The sequence below is a fragment of the Haemaphysalis longicornis genome, unplaced genomic scaffold (genome assembly GCF_048455015.1).
Source record: "Haemaphysalis longicornis isolate Haplotype H1 unplaced genomic scaffold, Haemaphysalis longicornis Haplotype H1 scaffold_20, whole genome shotgun sequence".
NCBI classification, from domain to species: Eukaryota; Metazoa; Arthropoda; class Arachnida; order Ixodida; family Ixodidae; genus Haemaphysalis; species Haemaphysalis longicornis.
In genome coordinates this window covers 3,543,369-3,559,239 of record NW_027526296.1, presented here as the reverse complement: position 1 = coordinate 3,559,239, position 15,871 = coordinate 3,543,369, and the positions used below count along the sequence as shown (strand labels likewise).

General features: G+C 45.8%; 2 non-coding genes across 2 annotated transcripts; one reads left to right on the top strand and one right to left on the bottom strand.

The window, feature by feature from the left end:
• The first annotated feature begins 14,126 nt into the window (after positions 1-14,126).
• Trnae-cuc (transfer RNA glutamic acid (anticodon CUC)) lies at positions 14,127-14,198 on the top strand. The gene has a single exon. It is a non-coding gene; the product is annotated as a tRNA-Glu (tRNA).
• A 1,174-nt stretch (positions 14,199-15,372) lies between these two features.
• On the bottom strand, positions 15,373-15,444 carry Trnae-cuc (transfer RNA glutamic acid (anticodon CUC)). The gene has a single exon. It is a non-coding gene; the product is annotated as a tRNA-Glu (tRNA).
• Positions 15,445-15,871: the final 427 nt, after the last annotated feature.

Genomic DNA, 15,871 nt, shown 5'->3' with positions numbered 1-15,871 from the left:
ATTGTATAATGACCAGTCATGGGCACGTCACCGAAAAAAAGGAACAGTGTTACAGTTACAGTTACGTAACCCAAAAAGTAACTCTGTTACAGTTACAGTTACGATTTTCCAACAGTAACTAGTTACAGTTACAGTTACTGCAAAAAAGTAATGTCCGTTACTGTATAAAACTAAGTAATAGCTAAAAAGATTTGGCTTATTTAATAAAAACGTACGAAGGCATGGAGGTAGTAAAAATTACACCTAGTAAAGCCTACACGAGGGGAACCTAAAGTGATGCACTCTCATGCCCAAACCAACAATCGTTGTGTACGCTTCATTTTTTTTATTACTGAAGTTTTGCTATCCATTATAAGGAACTTGATTTTTTTGTTGCTACACTCTCGCTGCAAGAAATTGACTTGCAAACATCATTGTAGCATAGAATTAGTTGTTTTTCAAAGTTAGAATCAGAGAGGCCGAACTTCTATTATACAGAGCTGGAGGAGTCGACACAGCCGAGACAATCTTTCAATGTCAACTTAATTTATTTTCGCCTACAATGCCGTCATTGACCTTCCCGCGTAGTGAGAGAGAATGGGAAAAAGGTGGCGGAGGTGGCGGATCGACGGAGGAAAGGGGAAACGGACGTGGGAGCACTTCGGTTGTCGAGGTGTTTTTGAAAGATACTCAAAAAAAAAAAAGTGCTTCGTTAACTTTTTATTTCGTACTTATGGTCGGAGACGGGGACCAATTTGAGCCATTGCCGAAGCGACGTTTGTCCGTGGGCCCTCGGAGTCGCTCTCCCCCCCCATCCCCGGAATGAGACAAGATATTTCCAAAGGGAATAGAAACTGAAATGAACGCTTTACTGTTTTCCCCCTCCTCCTCCTCACCCCTGTCCTCACAAAGGCGGATTTTGCCATCTCGACCGGAAAACACTGCTTTCACAATCCCAGCCTTCCACAGCAATCACGTCGCCGATCCCAGGAACCCCTCCCTTCGTTTGCTTTGAGACGTAGGCCGAACGAAGCTCGCCCAAGTATTCCTTGCACCCAACCTTCAGGAGCAGATGTAGCTACTGTTTTCGTTTCGGCCACAGCCCTCTAAACGAAGTGGCGAGGCTTTCCAAGAACATTTCTTCGTGCAGTGGCAGTGTGGAGACGTCTGCCGGCCAAGATGCTGGCTGGTGTGAGGGCAGCAGGGGGCCACCATTGTTGGGGTCGTCGTATGTGTGGAGGGGCATGAAATTTACTTGTTTTTTTACTATTTGCTATATTTACTATATTTACTACTATTTTTTGTTATATACTTTCTCGACCTCGTTCGAGCACTGTTGACAGCTCTATGAAGCCTCTAGACCAGGGGTCCCAAACACGTGGTCGCAAATACGGCCAGGGGTCTCGCACGGTCGCAAGCAACTGCGACTTGTGAATCGAACACTTTAAAGTGTGCTTAGGGCTGGACGAGGGTGGTGGTGGTCCCTGACCGGAGTTTTACAGGCTTCCGAGAAAGTGCAGAGGTTTCAGTGCGTTGTGCAGCGTTTGTGGGTGTTTGTTTTCCTGTTCGCCTTTGTATTCCGGTTCGCCCTTGTTTTCCTGTTCACTGCACTCCAGATGTGGCGAAAATGCTGCAGCCGCGCATCGGACTATTGGTTCTGGCGCGCCAACATGCATCCACGTGCGCTTAGGCGTGTGTAGCAGGGTATGGGTGAGAGCGATGTCGTACTGCTGAGGAAAATACTGCAGCTTAGAAACTTCGAGCCATTAGTGGACCGCGTGGAACACCACGCACACGTGCACGCCTAAACATTTCTAGTCCAGATCTTTTTCACCCATGCAAAGGGAGTGAGCTGGCATAGATGAAGTAGACTAAGGTTCTGCGGAGGAAAGGCCGAAAAAGTGAAACGCGCAAACTGTACAACGGTCGTTAATGAGTGTTGCGGTTGGACAATTTTTTTTATAGAAATAAAGTAACTGTAACGATATTTATAGTTACAGTCACTCCACAAAAAAGTAACTAGAGAGAGAGAGAGAGAGAGAGAGAACTCTTTAATGTGGGCTGGAGAGGTCAGCTCTGCTAGCGGCAGTGCTTGCTACGCCAGATGGGGATGATTACAATGCAGTGAAGTGAATGTGAGAGATCGGGAAAGCAGCAATAGAGAGAAAAAAAATTAAATAAAAATGGCACGCAATGTATCGCAAGGAAAAAACTCGAAATAAAGTTAAGGAAAAGAAAAGAAAAATTGAGCGAATGGAGCCCAGGAAGCGCAGAGAGCCTAACAAGAAAAAGGAGTCAAAGCGTACACAACGACGCAAACGCGTACATACGCAGCCATGCGCACAATGGAAAAATTACAAAGTTTTGTCTAGTCCTGAATCTCGCAAAAAACGCAGAAGAATTTTTGTCCCTAAATATGAGTCATTGTTGTTGTCCCAGGGTACAAGGAAGTGACACAACTGAAGGCTTGCTCCGCGTCGAACACGAGACAGGCAGCACGCCGCTGTAACTCGCGCAGCGGAAAATCGCGGGCATATACACAACAAGTGCTCGGTAGTCTCGCGCACAGCGCACGTGGGGCACAGTGGTGAGTCCTCCCACCCTATTCTGAACTTGAAGCTTCGGGTGTAAGCCACGTTGAGACGCAAACGATGCAGTACACCTTCAGACGCTTTGCTTGTGTCGGGTGGAACACGGAATTTACAGAAAGGGTCAATTCCATGTACAGGTCGATATCCGCTGCGAGGGTGCTGCCACTTCAACATTTGCTCTCTCCAACCAGTTCGATAGATAAGGGCACAACCATCCTCTCGAGAGAAAGTAACTAGTTACAGTTACAAGTTAATGAAAAAAGTAACTAGTTACCGGTAACGCGTTACTGCCCAAGACTGATAATGACCAAGGGAAGGGAACTTGCATGATGCATCTTTCTACCTCTTTGGGATGGTGGCTCAACCGTGACACACTGCACTTTTTGTAACACACCAGTGAAATTGTGGTGGCCTTGATAACTGCAGGGGGAGTATCGAAAAAGAGAAAAGAAAATGGGGAAAAAAATGCTTGCCCTTGGGTTTTCTGCATCGAAACTTGAAAAGACGTCTGCAGTCAGCTCTTTATTTTTCGAGGATCTGCTTTTGAACTCGTGTGTTTAAAAGTCAAGGTACATCACAATGAAAATCAAACATTGTCTTACCTTATGGGGGGAAATGGGGAGGCTGGTGCAGAGGTGGGGAAATATTACACAGTTTGGGGCTGTTTCCCATTCGTCATAGGGGTGGTGATCATTAGAAATACCACAAAAGATTTATCCTCGTCTGTTTCAGGGCGATATGTGCAGCCTTCACTGGAGTTAAATGTGCCATTTTATGGCAGCAATGCATTCCAGAGCACACGGGAGGGATGGCTGTGTCTGGGGTGTGTACTGCAGGAGGAGGGGTATTTTCGAATGCTGGGGTGATGTGAGCAGCTATGGATCAGGGCTACGCTGACACAACTAAATTATATTAAAAAAAACAGAAATACATACGTACTCTGGTGGAAATAGCCAAGTGGTTTGCTACTGGTTTCAACTGGGAGAAAAAAAAAGTGGTTTCTATTGGTCCGAGTTGGTTTCAACTGGGACCAGTTGCCTTCCAAGTGGGGCCATTGCCTCCAAGTGGGACGAATAACTTCCTAACTATAGTTCATCTCACAAGCTACCTGCAGCACTGTGGAGGCTACATTGTTATCAATAGTGCGCCCACTGAGGGCGCCTAATCCGCCGTGAAGGGGGTCCTGAAAGGACACTCCCTTCTCCCCTCTCGGCAAGTGGCACCGCACGGCCCCGGCGCCTTTTGTCGCTTCCTTCGCGGTGAGTTAGGCGCCCTGAGGGGGACAACAATGTAGCCTCCACAGTGCTGCAGCTAGCTTCTGAGATGAACTATAGGACCAATCGCCTCCCTTCTGGGACCAGTTGCCTTCAACTGGGACCAGCTGCAGCCCAACCGGGACCACTTGGTCTCAACAGCAAACCAGTTGCCTCCCAACTGGTCCCAGTTGGGAAGCAATCTTGATTGTTGTTGGTACTAAGCGTAGCGTATTTAGTGACTAAACATTACACTATAATATATTATCAAGTATCCAAAAATATCTCATAAATAAAGTTGTTGCGATTGCGCCAGCAACCCTAAAAAAAACCTCAGTGCAATTGCAATTAAAACTTAGGCGACAAACGCCTCAGGCTAGAAAGAAGAAAATCTTCAGCCTAGTTGCAAAGTCCAGTCTTAAGCTCACGGTATTGCGGGGAAAAGATCGATGTACGTTTGAGGCCAAGTTCAAATGTTTATTTTAGATCTTATTTCAAGTTATTAGTTGCAACAACAACCCTAAGCAGAGGGGTGAGTAACAAACTCTGCACATGGCGAGAATTCCCTTTTTTTATGCATGATCTCTGCCAAGGCAACTTCATTCCAGGCCAATAAGGCAGACACAAGCCTGGGTAGCTGACATAGGCATTTTTTTAAATGCAGAACGCCTCTCCATCCGCATATATGTCTCTGGAGGCAATCAATTGCTTCAGCACATTAAAAGAGGCAGGCAGAGCTAACCTACATCTGTTGACGATCCACGGGATGCCATTAACGTTGTCCAGTTTGTATGAAAGGTTTGCGTTGACGAACTGAATTCCGTTTCACCCACCCGCACCGCACCATTCCTCTCCTCGTGCGATTTGAAGGGCAAATTACCTCTCCCACCTCAACCCCTCCACTCCCCCTGCCCTTCCCTGCTTTGAAGGTCAAAATGCCCCTCCTTTCCCCTCCCCTTTCCCTCCCTCCTTAGTTTGAAGCATCTTTCTCCATGGTTTGAAGGTCCGAGGTTGAAGCTCTTTTTCCTTTTCTTCGTATTCATATTCTTCATATAATTTTCTTTAAATCTTTTTCTCCATATTCTCCTTTTGTGCTGATATATTTTTTGCTTGTACGTGTGAGCCTGTTTCAGTATGGGCGGTGCAATACTCGAAGATGTGGGTGAATATAACTATACTGGGGAAGTTTTGAGTGCTGATTCAAGCCACGATAGGAGTGTCGGGTGTGGAATTGCTAACAATTTCGGAGAGATGGAGTCGCTTTCTCTCACAGGGTTCCTGATAGCGAACTTCATGCTCTTCTTATGAAGGATATTATTTCGCACGAAAAGAAAACGTGGCACTAGACAGACGTGGGCGAATACAAGAAACAACAGACACAGGCACGTGCCTGTGTCTGTCGTATCTTGTCTTTGTTCCTGCCTGTTTAGCGCTACGTTTTCTTTTCATTCAAGTATGAACCAAGCTCAGCAACAGGTTCTGTTAAAAAGCAGATTATCTTGCCCATGCATTCTCATGTGTTCCCTTGTCTCTTTTTGCTTCCATTACAGCACGCGGTGGTGTAAAATGAATCAAGTGCTTTTTTGTAATCTATAAATTCCATGTAAAGAAGTTTCTATTTTACTTATTTGTTTTACCTTTGATGGCCAGGGGACATATACACGACAGGAGGAAGTCAGAAAACAATGTACGAACACGAGTGAAATTCAAAATAATGTGACAGCGTAAAAATACAACAAAAATAACTTGAAAAGAAGCAACACCAAAAAAAATCTCTAGATTGAGAAGTAACAATGAGTTCAAGCAACTCATTGAAAGAAAATCAGTCTCCTTAAAAAAGAATGTTGAAACAGCAACGGCACCGGCAACAGCAGTGGTAATTCAAGGTTAATCTTTTGTGTGTTCTTTTCCAGCTCATATGCAAATTGCATCTAAACTTTATTTTAATGTAAGTGGCGATGTTGTCGAGCAGTGTTCCACGGGGTTACAGCGTTTGGGAAAAAAGATGAGCTACGTGCTAACATTCCACTGGTTCGGGTAGTTATTGGATGATTGTGGTTTAAATGGTATGATACTCTGTGAGGCAGCCTTAGTAACGTGTGCCTTGTCTGTGGCCAATGATAGGGATCATGAAGTAGGCATAGATGGGCGATGACACACCATGAATGAAGAGACATAGTTCGAAGGAAGTGACGCATACTGGCATAATTTGAATACTGCAAGGTGATGAAGCAGGCAGGGTGGTTTTGGATGGCTTTGATTTGGAGGGCTAGACACATTTGTGATGGATACAGACTGCTCAGGCATATTACAGTTGTGGTCTCACAAAATTTATATAAGCTAGTTGTTAATTTCGCAAGAAGCAAGCTTCAGAACAAATTATGGTGGTATGCGTTGCCCATGATAGCATGGAGGTCACATGCACTTTGAGAAATTGTACAGTGTGAATGAGCTAATAGGAACAGAGTTGATGTGATATGGGTGCTGAGATATTGCATGTTTCCAACAAAATGACAGTTATTTACATGTTGTTATGTGCAATGACGCGTGCATGCAGTTTTGTACACCACAGTGAAATGTTGTCCAGGTCAGTTTGGTCAGCATAGTCATCGGTTATGCAAAAGTTTCGTACAAAACACAGTCATCTTCAGAAAGATTTCGCTTCATTGTAATGACAGTGGGAGAGTAATTTATGCATATTAGTATTATGAACAGTAGTGGCAATAAGCTTGTGCCCTGTGGGACATTTGATGTTACCCTGGTGAGACCGAACTTGTGGTGATTAAAAGAGGTTAATTGTGTGCACCCCTTTAAGAATTATTCAGCTCATGCGACTGTAGGTAGGGCTGCATGGTTTCGGATAAATTTGAAAAACAGCAACATTTTTGGCGATTCATATTTATCCAATAAGGCCCGATTCTGGAGGAAACGTTGGCAAAAAATGATGGCCGAAGTTAAAAGTTAAGAATGTCTGACAACTTATGTAGACCACTGACCATTTGCATATACAGCATAGCCCACTTATAGCGAACCTGGTTTTAACGAAATCATAAGTATAACGAACAAATCTTCGTTTACCGTTACCATACATACATTTTATATCCAGATAAAGCGAAAAATGGATATAACGAACCGATTTCAGTTTCCCAATATGTTCGTTATAAGCGAGCTGAGCTGTATGGGAATAAAGTGCAAATGGCCCGTGGTATTAAGGAGGGGCTTCTTTCCTTCTTTGACCCCTTTTAAATCTTATAAGAAAAGTATGGTTGCCTTCCCTGTTCTGCTGCAGTGTTATACTTGTGAATGCAGATGTCAAACTTGAGTTGCATATAACAAAAGGTTTGACAGCAGCACGTCAAATCAAGATGGATTGTGATATAAGAGAATCAGAACAGCAACCAAAATATCTTGTGGCAGAGGTATTTGCAACTGAGCTTGGTGACAAGGTTCCTATGTGGGAGCCAAAACATCTTTCATTTTAATAAAATATTTTGGTGTGCATTTTTACACTTTTATCTTGAGCTGCACGACATATACTAAAACTACACACCTAGTTTTCTAGTTAGTGTTTCTTGAAACACGGCATGAGCGAGATAATGGGTGATTTTGTGATTTATCAGAGCCATGAAATTGGTAGTGTCCAGTGGCCAGTGCTTTCTCACAGCTCATCGAGACTTTCCACTCTCTCTATTTTGAGTGTAAACGTTGAACGGGCATTTTAAATACCAAGAGTCATCAATAGAATGCAGCGCGCTTTCATCATTGACACAAAACCTCGTATGTTTTCGTATGTTTTCACCTGTCACAACAAGCTCTAAGGTCGTAATACGTACAAACGCATATGTTTTGTATTCCGTATATATGTTTGTGTACTCAAAACTTTCATATAACTAAAATGAACTTTGATCTAATGTGTTCGCATTCAGACATCAAATTTCTTAAAAACTTGTGGAATATTGGGAACACAGGAAAAACAAACTCAATGATGGAGAATTCCAGATTTATGGAAACTCTGAAAAACATCAAAATTTCACAAAAAATCAAAGCCTCTTTCCTAGTTGAGAGACAGATGGGTAAAAAAATGAAGCTCCCACTAATGACCTTGGCTGGGAGGCTTCACACTCCGACAGAATGACACTGCCCAACGAAAACGCCCTTTCGTAGCTGCCACCGACATATGACGACGTCTTGAAACAGTGGCATATTCGCTTCCCTGCGGCAGTGCGCAACCTTTTTTGATAGGGTTCATACATACGTGGTGCAGATTCTCAAAAAGGGTGCATAAGCGCCCCCACGTTTACCATTGCCTCCTGTATTTTTCAATGCCAAACTCATCAGCCCGAGCGGCCAACCGAGCAGCCAACCTTTTCTTCTACTCCTGCTTCTCTCCCCCGGTTAAGCCTTAGTGATTGGCACTCTTGGGGCACGACCGGCTTTACAGATATCGACCTGCCCATCACAGCCGGCGACAACGGGAGCCAGCGTGCCGAAAAAATGCCTTCTAGGAAAGGTGCACTCTGCCAGGTGGGACCAAGTTTAATTCCCAAACTCGCCAGTTTCGCTTCGCTCCCAGTGGGGACCGCGACTGCTCGCATAAAAACTAGCGGTCGTACAAAATCAGTGCTGTTTGTATGATAACTACCTATAATACCAACTAGCAACGAGAATTCATGATTGAATCTAGAACAACTTCTTAGCTATGCAAACGCCAACGTACACAAGTAAACCACAGTGCTACCATATTCTCCTGCTCGACTAGCATTCTTTATTTTTGAGCATTTTTGTTTATTTACATATGCGGAAGCTTTGTCAACTTTTGCTTTACATCGATGAGCTTTTTTTGACGTAAAGCTGGTCTATGCACGTGCAAATTTAAAGTTCACAGGTGAAACTGGAATTTGTATAAACCCCCCAAACATTCTGTGCGTGGTAGCGCCGTCATTCTCGCGGGAAAACAGAACGCTTTGCCAGTGAAAGGAGCACTAATGGACGGCAACCTTTTCAGCCGCTGTGCGTTTTCACCTAGAGTTCCTCTATATAGCTCCCTGCGGAAGCTATATACAGGAACTCTATTTTCACCTTAACTTCCGTTCAGGGTGGCTTACAAGCCCAATAAATGGCAAATTGTTGGGTATGGCTGCCGTCGCACGCGAATACTATAGTGGTGAGATCCAAATTATCTTTGGGATATCTTTTTCAGGCACTGTCCTCGTACCAAAGCGATCGGAACCTGGTAAAAACAAATTGCGGTTACCGCGCGCCTGCCGTGCTTGCTCACCTGTACGCAACAAATTCAGTTGAACCTCGATATAACAAAATTCGCGATCTAACAAATTTTTTAAAGTTTTCTATCAAAATTTTGCCAAATGCATGTATTTTTATCTCGATTTTGCGAAGTAATTTTGTGCGGCGCTCCCGATTTAACGAAGTCACGGCAAGAAAGGAAGAACGAGGCACGTTTTATTTTGACTCTCAGGGGCTACATTGAAAACATTCCGTTCTCGCATTAACTCTTAAAAGGCTAAAATGAAAGAAAAGCGGTGAAATCTGCGGTTGACAACAATTAAAAGCGATGAAAGAAGCTGCTCAAACCACTAGCGGTCATGGGCGGTTTAACAGTGCGGCCACTATTCTGACGTCTCCATCGTTGCCCACGCCAGCGCCCTCTATGGTTAGGCTACCGAAGCCTACTTCAAGTAGAGTAGTGGCCGCACTGTTTCAACTCTACTTCAAGTTTTTTCTACGCGTCCTTACTCGTGTGGTGCTGCTGCTCTAGGTTGTGCTGGCTGATAACCACATTAATATTTTGTTCGTGCATCATTAGGTGAGTCTCGTAAGCAGCATGAGCACACCAAGGGAAAGAAAAAATTCCCCGCATTTCCCCGAGGGGAAGAATGGGAAAGTGCGAATGCACGAGTTGAATTTGCGCGGTTCGGTAATGTTCGCGAAAGAGAGATCACACACACACACACAACTACAAAGAAAGAAAGATGCATTTATTCACAGACACCTATTTGTGTTGTCGTTGTACTTGATTGCTAGAGCGGATCTCAGCTTTGAAATTTCGTGTCAGTACTCCTTTAAGCAGGTGAATTAGCCCTCCTCACGCCCGATTCTTGGCCAATCCCCCACGTGGGTATGTGCCATGTCAGCGGCCAGGCAGCGCGCGCCCATCTCCCCCCGTTGCCAAGATGAGGAGATTCCTGGCCAATCCCCCACGTGGGTATGTGCCATGTCAGCGGCCAGGCTGCGCGCGCCCATCTCCACGTGCGCGGACATCGCCGGTGGACGCAGGTTCAGGGTTGCACTTGCGTTGCACTTAAAAGCATTCCTAACAAGAGCCTGAGGAAGTGTCGGTGAAACCGACGGCCACCGAAGTGATGGATGCCATCGACGTTCTGCGGAGGCACGCAGGCGCACGCGAATGTTTAAGACAAGCCTTGTTAGCGCTAGAGTGTACTAGTTAGCGCTGTCAGCATACGAGCGTCACGTAAAGCCCACCCTGGTCAAGAAACGCCAAGCACTGCTTACGGGCTTCTTCACTACGGCTTGAACATCGAGTGCTAGTGGCAATAAATTGCTCTCTTTGAACGTACGTGGTTATCTTCGTTTCACCCGTGTTCATTAGACAGCTGCGATGCGGAGAAATGGGTTTCTTTAGGGCTTAGTGGGCATAAAAGTAATTGCTTAATCGAATTTGGCCGGAAGATATTTAATGTAAGCTTTCGGCTTTAGCGGGAGCCCGTAAGCGCTGCTCCACACAGTTGTTGTTGTTGTTGTTGTTGGTCCAAAAAAATGGCTCGTACCCACTCAGGGGGATTGGCCAGGAAATGGGCGCTAACTGAGAGAAGAGGAAAAACTAATTTGGATTAAAAGAAGAAAAGTGAATAAATACAGAAAAAAGGTGAATATAAATGGGAGTAAAAAGAAAATAAGTAAACTGCCAGAAAATAAGGTGCGGTAGCAGATAGAGCTCACCAACTACAAAACCAGCACGAATGAATAAGGAAAGGATTGGCCGAAGGACAATCGTGGAGATTATGTAAGAAAATTAAAGAAAGAAGATTCGGCAGCGAAGGGGAGGCAGTGAGCGGGAAGGCAGAGGATACAGGCGCAGACATGTTTTTAAGAGCAGCCCGCCATCTTGAATTAGCGGCTAGCACGGTAGACGGCGTGATTCAAAGATGAATGAATGTACAGCGCGGCAAAGATCCCCGCGGCAAAAACCCAGTATACTGTCGCCCCGAATGATAATAATAGAGGAAGAGTGATTGGGTGGGCCAATTGATTAAAAGGGTTTTCCAAATATCTTTTTCGTATGGAGGCAAACCGTCGACAGAAGAGGAGAAAATGTTCTATAGTCTTTAATTCATTGCAAAATACACAAAGGGGTGAGGGGGCCAGATGAAGCAGTCCGCGTGTACTCCGCTCAACTAACAATCATGACTTTATCTCGGGTGTCGTGGTTGCATGACGCGCCCATTCTGCAGAGCCTTTGTACATGAAAAAAAGTCTTTCGAAAGTTTCGTAGCACCCTTCCGCTGTTTGCCTGCCGCACCCCTCAAGGCCGCGCCTAAGCCTACGACTGAACGGACGAAAAGAGGCGTAACTTCGAACCAGCACCTCGCCGGGGTGAAGTTCACGGGGCATGGACGCGGGTTCAGTTGACTAACAGCGGCGTTTAGTATTGACCGAAATAAAAAATAAAAGTGTAAACCTAGTCTGCTATCATATTTAATGAGGCGTTGCTGAAAAAGCACCGGTTTTGCGACGACACATGAACTACCGGCGGCTATCCGAATTCCATTGCCTAAGTGTTGAAACTCTTAATTCACAGAACTTTCGCGGCCAATTTTAGTACTAATTTCGCTTTAAGTGGAGAGGTAGCAGTTGTTTCTGGGCGATGGGCAAGGTTTTGAAACCTCAATATCTTGAACGTGTAAAATCAAAACCTAGATTTTACGAAATTCTCTATTTAACGAAATTTCTGCCCCCTAGTACGACTTCGTTATATCGAGATTTAACTGTACTATCGCGTATGATGTGTTCACTGAAAGTGCGATGCAAAAATATCGCAGGATTCTTCAGCATATTCTTCGGCGAACGTATTTTTTTTTGGGCTAGATTTGTCTCCTAGGTTGACTATAACCTACAACCTTGGCACTGCAGCTACTTTTTCAAGAATCACTATTCATGTTGCTGCTACACTGCCTCCACAGAGGCCGAAGACCAACCAAGACTGCGCGAGAAATTTCTGATGCACGCTAGCTTCTTTTTTTGTAATACTTGGGCTATGCGTCATAAGCCAATGGAAATTGACCATGTGCCGAGTTTTTCTTTCTTTTTTCGTCCTTTTGCCTTTGATGCACTATATCTTGAAACAGTGCGCACAGAGTGCTTCGTCCTGTTCATTTTTTTCTGTTCCATGCTATAGGACGTGCTGAATATTTTTGTTTTTGTTTTGTTCTTTCGGCTGTACGCGCACTAGCAAACGCGTGACATGCCATGGAACGCGTTAGCAAGGGGATAGCAGCTGTGGACATATTCTTGCGGACAATATCCGGATGGGTGCGCGTTCAGTGGCTGCCGGTCGGGTGCGTGCTTTCGCCAGCTTAGCTAAGTAACAATCTCTTGTTAGAAACTCGTATTTCAGCACACCATCAATGCTTTCGCCAGCTTAGCTAAGTAACAATCTCTTGTTAGAAACTCGTATTTCAGCACACCATCAATCCCGCAAAATGTGTGCATTTCCCCCAGTGTGAATCGCCGAAGACTGAACACAGCGGACCGAGAGAAAGACGAAATAACAACAATGGCAGGTCGAGCAAGAAATGGGGTTTAAATGCAGTGCCAGCTGGTGCAGTGGTGTCGGAAAGAACGAAAAAAACCAAACAAGCAATAACTAATTTGGTACATGTGGGCAGGTCGTTATCTATAAAGCTGGTCATTTTAATTGGTCGTTCTCTTCGGGCGACACATGGTGGAAAGCGGCAACATAGGCATAACACCATAATGTGCTCCATCGCGGAGCTTTAGTTTTCTATTAGTTTTCTGAGAGGGGTAGTTCATTTGTTTTAAGTAAGGTGAGATAATAAAGACATGTTCCTTAAGTCTGACAGTCTTAACTTTATTTGGATCACTTAGGGACGAACGAGTACATTTACACAGTATTGCCTTGTGCTGTGGTAGACACTCAGAGGTGCTGCCATCGCGACTCAACAGTGTGTTTGTAAATATGAGATCTATGCAAAAATGGTTTCGGGTGGTGGGTCAAAGTGGGGTATTTAGACGCAACTAGTATTCGTCTAGCATGAAGCTCTCGATCCATTCGTCTCGAAGCTCTCGTCACGTCTACTTTGAAGTCTCCGATGCTGCAGCATCGGGGTCTCTTCTATCGGTCCCTGTAGTGTCTAAATCACCTTGACCAGGAAACTTTAAACACTTCTCTGAGATATGTGTTTGGTCTTATGTATATGGTGACGATCACGAGCACTTATGTGCATTTGACAAGCAGCTGATAAAAGACTCTGCCGAAGGGGTCACTGAAGATCTGTATGCAGCCTTTCTTCGTGCTCAAAAAAGCCCGCAATACCATTTAAAACGACTTGAACATACAGCAACATATTCATTGCTGAGCATATAACCCTAACATTAGACTAGACATTGATGGTTAGTAGACTCCGTCCTTCTTAAAAAAAATAATTTCTTCGTGTGCGTATATTTAAATGTAGTTTGTGTACATGGCACTCAGTCAGAAGTTTAAAAAAATGAAATGAAACTACGGATGACGGAACCGCCGCTGATAGGGCACTTGTCCTCCATCATGAGGACTTGAAGGAATAAATTGAAGGTATGAAAGTAAGGCGTGCACGTACGTTTTGAAGCTTAAGCTTTTACCCATGGATTTAATCGAAGAGGTAGAGGCAGCTCCAAAGAAACTTCAACTGTTAATGGCAATGGAACTTGGGGAATAAGGGGAGGGTGTCAGCATCACCGGGGGTGAGGGGACGGAGGCCTTACCCCCACCCCCTCCTCCCGGGAAACAATGGCGGGTCTCGGACCCCCCAGCCCCACCGGTGGTCCTATTCCCCCTCCCGTAGTCGGCGCCAATGAGGGGTCGTTGACTCGTTCATTTTTCCTTACCTCATCCACGATCATTCATCATCATCGTCAGAGAAAGTTGGCTTTCCTGCAGGGCGTACTGGCGCGCAACGGCATCAGTGGGAGCAATAAAACTTCGCTTGGCAACGAGAAGGTCCTGCGGCTGACTCTGCCATCACTGATGGGTGGCACCCTCCCGTCCTCCGGCATGGTCTAGTGGTTAGGATACCTGGCTCTCACCCAGGAGGCCCGGGTTCGATTCCCGGTGTCGGAAGTGTTTTTTTTTGTTTCCGATCCTTTATTATAACACCTTTTAACAGCAGAGCTTTTTTAGTTCCACCGTCGAACGTTACGAGAAAACTCAGCCCAGCCGCGTGAACGTTAGCGTGCGCCTCGTGAGGAGCGCCCGGCGTCGGCCAGCTCGACCTTCGGGAACACTCTGCCCAGAGTTCGTGGAGTGACCTGTCCCATGCTCTTCTCTCCAGCTCACGCGCGTTCGCGCCTGAAGTGGGGAGCACAGACACCGAGCTCGCGAAGCTAGTGTCCGCGGGTTCAAGCACGTGCCAACGCGGCCCACTCTGAGAGAGATGTGATGGGCTGCGGGCAATACAACAATCCGGGCCTGCCAGTCGCGGATACCTTTCAGCGGCAAGTTCGGAAATCCATGTGAGGTGCAACAGCCGTGTCCCCGACGAAGGGAGATGGCCGCATGCATGTCTGCTGTTTCTCCGGCCTTTCACCACTAGTGCAAACTGCGCCATTTTGTTGCTTTTTTCTCATTTCCAGAATTGACGCTGCTATTAGTTGGACTCGCGATGCTAAAATAAGAGAGAGATAGGCATCCTGATCTGGTTCAGGTAGCGAGCACCGCTAGCCGGATACATAGGCGTAACGACACCTTCACGGGGAGCGGGCCCAACACATAGGTGGCAATCGACGTTGGTGGGAAAAAAGCAGGAAAGAAGTCGGTAAAGGGTCATCACAGCCAGAGATAGCGGCAAGGCAGAATTAAAGAGGAATACGAGTTGTAGGCTAACTATTAAAAGTTTAATTAAATGACTAATGCAGGCGACATAGCGCATGCCGTCACACTGATCCGAAGGGGAGGCTATTAATCCTCATCGATCATCAATAAGCTTTACACTTGTGCTTGCACACTGGCATCATCATCTGCATGTTTTTACGGTGGGCGTAGATTTCCCCGTCGTCTGAAACGACGCATGGTCCACCTCGACCGTCAAGGTTTCGTTCGCAGTTTTCACAGTGAAAGCACTCCTGGTGGTTATGGTTAGTCGCTTCCTGTCACAAGCGAGAGAACGCGATACCCAATAAGAGCATGAACTGGGGTTTTCCCGCTTGTAGTCGCTACCTGGCTCGGCGGGCGCGATACGCGGGGCCAGGAAGCAAAATCTATTACAAGAAAAAGCTCTCGAAAAAAAAAAAACGTGTTCCGACACCGGGAATCGAACCCGGGCCTCCTGGGTGAGAGCCAGGTATCCTAACCACTAGACCATGCCGGAGGACGGGACTGCGCCTCCTATCAGTGGTAGTATAGCTACAGTACCTTTTTTGGCGCCAAGTTAGCGTCATCGCAGGCAGTGAGCGTTTGTGAGAGTGTTTATGCCCCCCTTTGTTTGAAGAACGCGGCAGGGCTAGAGCGCACAGGACTTGGCGTACGGACATCAACTATGTTCGCGCATTTCTGTCGCTTAGAACAGCCACGCTAAGGCTGCAGAACTGCAGCACCAGGACCAGAACTGCAGCTCCCATCATGTGGCACACCACAGGAGTCGGTTATATCGCCCCTGTTGTTCAATCTAGCAGTATCACACATAGCCTCCGCTCTGGACTGGGTGCCCGGCCTCTAGTACTCTAGGAAGCGATGCACTTAGAAGCAGCCCTTCCAGCTGGTGCTAAAGCCAACCAAACCAAAGACAGGAAGAAATT